Below are 4656 nucleotides of genomic sequence, written 5' to 3' on the forward strand. Positions count from 1 at the left end.
GCAATATCATATCTAGTCGTAATTTAATTCTAAGTGGCCGTTTTCACGACGGAACTTTCGCAGAGGAACTTATTTGATACCTAAAAAGTACCTACCCTTAGAGGCCTTAACATCCCTCAAACTGAAATAGGTATTTTATGTTCAAAATAATTTTAGAAGTTTAAATCCGGGCATTTTTTGCCCTCAAATCACTTATTTATTTACAAACACAGCAATTTTTGGTTCTAGTAGCCCACCTTTCGACTATGAGGTATTAAATCAGCGTGGCAACTTGCTCCCTCTTTGCTCCCTCGGGTATCTAATTCCGGAATTCTTAAAAACAAGAAAAGTATATATCGAGTTCTCTTTTATACCTATTCAGTTATTTTTTAATGGTGATTAAAATGGTTCCATGACAACTGAACCAGTGACAACTGAACCAGGACAACTGAACCAGTGACAACTGAACCAGTGACAACTGAACCAGTGACAGCTGAACCAGGGACAACTGAACCAGTGACAACTGAACCAGGGACAACTGAACCAGGGACAACTGAACCAGTGTCAACTGAACCAGTGACAACTGAACCAGGGACAACTGAACCAGTGACAACTGAACCAGTGGACAACTGAACCAGTGGACAACTGAACCAGTAGACAACTGAACCAGTAGACAACTGAACCAGTGACAACTGAACCAGTGACAACTGAACCAGTGACAACTGAACCAGTGACAACTGAACCAGTGGACAACTGAACCAGTGGACAACTGAACCAGTAGACAACTGAACCAGTGGACAACTGAACCAGTGGACAACTGAACCAGTGGACAACTGAACCAGTAGACAACTGAACCAGTGACAACTGAACCAGTGACAACTGAACCAGTGACAACTGAACCAGTGACAACTGAACCAGTGACAACTGAACCAGAGACATCTGAACCATTGACAATTGAACCAGTCACAACTGAACCAGTAGCCCAGCCAGCAATTTTACTCCGGGCCCAAGCAGGCTGAAGTGAGGCTTGCCCGAGATTTTTAGTCGGGCGAAAGTCGGCGTATGACTCGAAAACGCCGACAAAAGCCAATGCTCTGCCGGAGGTATGCGCGCTCGGCGAGCTCAGGACAGCCGTAGTTACGCCCTAGCTGTGCGACGTTTGGCGCAAGCCCGATGTAAGCCCGAGCAGTCAATCCATTTATATACCGGAGATTCCTCTGGGCCCAAGCGGGCTGAACTCTGCCAAGCCCACGTTACATGCCCTGTCTGTCCCGAGTTACGCCATCAAAGTGAATATTATTTATACGTTGCTAACTATTCGGGCGTCCCAGGTGGGCGTAACGGTCAGTTCGCGACCACCAGGCTCTGTCAGCCCTGTCAGCCATCGTACGGCTCTCGGACGGACACTGACACAGATCAATTGGCAGACCGGCAGATTGGTACAGTCCGTCCGTCCAGCCACGCGCTACCTTATACCTATACAGCGCAGTACGACATTATAATTGTTTCTGGTTCAGCTGTCCACTGGCTCAGTTGTCCACTGGTTCAGTTGTCCACTGGTTCAGTTGTCCACTGGTTCAGTTGTCCACTGGTTCAGTTGTCCACTGGTTCAGTTGTCCACTGGTTCAGTTGTCCACTGGTTCAGTTGTCCACTGGTTCAGTTGTTCGCTGGTTCAGTCGTCACTGGTTCAGTTGTCCACTGGTTCAGTTGTCCACTGGTTCAGTTGTCCACTGGTTCAGTTGTCCACTGGTTCAGTTGTCACTGGTTCAGTTGTCTACTGGTTCAGTTGTCCACTGGTTCAGTTGTCACTGGTTCAGTTGTCTACTGGTTCAGTTGTCCAATGGTTCAGTTGTCACTGGTTCAGTTGTCACTGGCTCAGTTGTCACTGGTTCAGTTGTCACTGGTTCAGTTGTCACTGGTTCAGTTGTCTACTGGTTAAGTTGTCCACTGGTTCAGTTGTCATACTGGTTCAGTTGTCACTGGTTCAGTTATCACTGGTTCAGTTGTCCCTGGTTCAGTTGTCACTGGTTCAGTTGTCGCTGGTTCAGTTGTCACTGGTTCAGTTGTCACTGGTTCAGTTGTCACTGGTTCAGTTGTCGCTGGTTCAGTTGTCACTGGTTCAGTTGTCCCTGGTTCAGTTTTACTGGTTCAGTTGTCCCTGGTTCAGTTGTCACTGGTTCAGTTGTCTGCCTACCGATTAAAATATGACAAATTTTTTAATTACATTTCATATAAGAAAACACGCAAAACAATGAAACAAAAATAACTACGGCAGATAATTACCTTCAGGTATCTAATTCCGACCAATCAGCACCTCAGTAGGATATGACGTCATACAAGAATGGTGGTGAGGGCCGTTTGCAGTCCCGGCCGGTAGGTCACGTGACCGCCGGGCGCCTCGGGTCACGCGGCGGTCGGGAGTCGGACGCGGGGCGTGGTCGCGGGCGGACGCGCGGGGCATCATGCTTTGCTTTGCTTGCTTTGTCAACTTCATATAACTTACTATCGCATTCGTGTGAAAGCCAAACACTGCTCAGTGCCCTTAGAAATTGAGTTTTGGAAAGCTCAAGTTCCTATAGCTCCTCAGGTCGGCAACAGTTGAAGCCTCATCTGAACCCATGTGAAAAAAACGAGGGTAAGGAACCTTGTGTTGCTTTTTCTTTTACCGTCATAATTATCTCAAACCATCACAATTTTGAGTTGCCACATTGTCTGCTTCACTACATTCGTGTAAAACTTGGGTGAAGGCTGGTGGCTCAAAGAAAGGTGAAGATATTTCTTTAAGTGCCTAATCCGTGAAATTGTAATATTCCGGCTTTACAAATCTACACTTTTCATTTTCTCCACGAAACATTTTTAAAATTGTTTAAATTTTATCTACATTTGTTAAAATCGGGGCTTTGGTTTTGTGTAAACTAGATCAAAAAGTTTACTATAGTTTTGTGTAACCTGATGGCTGAAGAAAATAGTAATTTTGCTAAAATGATGTGCGGAAATTTGTTGCTTTCCAAATCAAATTACTCATACCTACATTTCATTCAAAATTAGGAGGCATTATTACTGTTTTTTCTTGTAACATGAACTGAGTTTGGGTACGGTGCTCCGGAAACGTTGTGGAACTTTAAGCTAGCTAGAGCAGTTTCCATAAAAATTGTTAAGATAGTTGACATGGCTTGTTGACAACTCTTTTGCTGTTTCTAAAAAGGAGAAAAAAAATATTTTCCTGCATTAAGCACACAAGGCATGTTATTCTCATAAGCTATCGAATGTGTGTGTTTTTTTAAGCTGTTTTTTTAAGCTTTTAAGCTGTAACTTCAGTTACTTCACTTTAGAACATATTGCCCAGAATGCGTCACTGATCATGAGCTGGTATATCATATCATATGTAGCAAATACATAAATGAGAATAGTGTGTCATGAATTTTTGTGCATGCTTCTGGATCATCTGTAATTACATCAAAGGCTCGGCTCAAGAGTGTCCTGCCGACCAGCTTATGCCCAACCCTTTCTGTCCGCAGAACGTCGCCTGCGACTCCCGCACGCCGTTTGCCCCGGCCGTCCGTACTGGTCTTCGCGCTGCGAGCCGCGCTGGAGTTCGCGGTGGCGTCGTGGAGCTCCCATCGGGACGGCGTGTGATGCCCGCGTCGAGCTTATAAGCCGTGAGCTTCGATTGGCGGCTCACGCGGTCACCAGCTGTATGTACAGCCTCGGCCCCGACGACCCCGCTAATGGCCGAGACCGGCATACCCCCGGCATGGGTCCGCTGTCCGGCGCAGCGCTGGCCGCCCGCATGCTATGCTACTTTTGGCTGTATCGCTGCCCAGCGGGAGCGCGCTCCACGCTGCGGAAGAGGTACACGTTGCGACCCGACTGAGGACTGCAACCGGATGGTAACACGTCGGCCTCTGCGCCCTGGCCGGGGCAGGCGTGACCGACGTCACAGTGGAGGAACGCCCAAACAAGACCAGCCCACCGTCGGAGCAGCATGGAAATATCATGTTCTGCCTGGACGTCGGACCCGGCGGCCGCAGTGCACCTGCACACGTGCGGAGAGGGGCGCTGGAGGCTACTCTGGAGCTTCTGCCATTCCGCGGCGCGACTGCTGGCAAAACGGCGGCGATTGAGGCGGTTGGGAACAGCTGCAGCAATGGTGATGGCGGTGATGGCGACATGGCGGTTTGGGACTTCATCTCAGCGCGGCCGCCGCCCAGGCGCCGCTGCGCCCGGCTGCTCAGCCACCTACCGGATGGCGGGGTGGCCCCTACGGCCCTCACGCCCGTTCGGTCTGCGGCCACGTTGTGGGGTGGCGGTCGCGGGGTTAGCGGCGTTGGACTTCGTCCTTTATCCAGACTGCACCGTACCATCTGAACGGATGGATCTGCCAAGAAAGATGACATCCAAGGCGGCTATGAGGCGATCACAAAGCTTCACCAAGAGCTTCTCCTTCATGGGGCCGGCCGGCCGTTAAGTCGCAACACCGGCTGCCGAGTGCCAACAGCTGCGTGCGCTGGCGCCGACGCGTTGTGGGCCGCGCTGCTGACGCCCAAGCTGCGATATCAACCATCTATGAATAAGTGGCAGCGGTGGCGGCTTGTCAGTTGTTAACGTGCCTTAACAGACGTTGCGAATAGCCCGCGTTGGAATCGCATGGTTGGGAACACAACGCAAGTAAAAAT

Source organism: Amphibalanus amphitrite, unplaced genomic scaffold, assembly GCF_019059575.1.
Source record: "Amphibalanus amphitrite isolate SeventyFive unplaced genomic scaffold, NRLGWU_Aamphi_draft 000636F_arrow, whole genome shotgun sequence".
Taxonomy (NCBI): domain Eukaryota; kingdom Metazoa; phylum Arthropoda; class Thecostraca; order Balanomorpha; family Balanidae; genus Amphibalanus; species Amphibalanus amphitrite.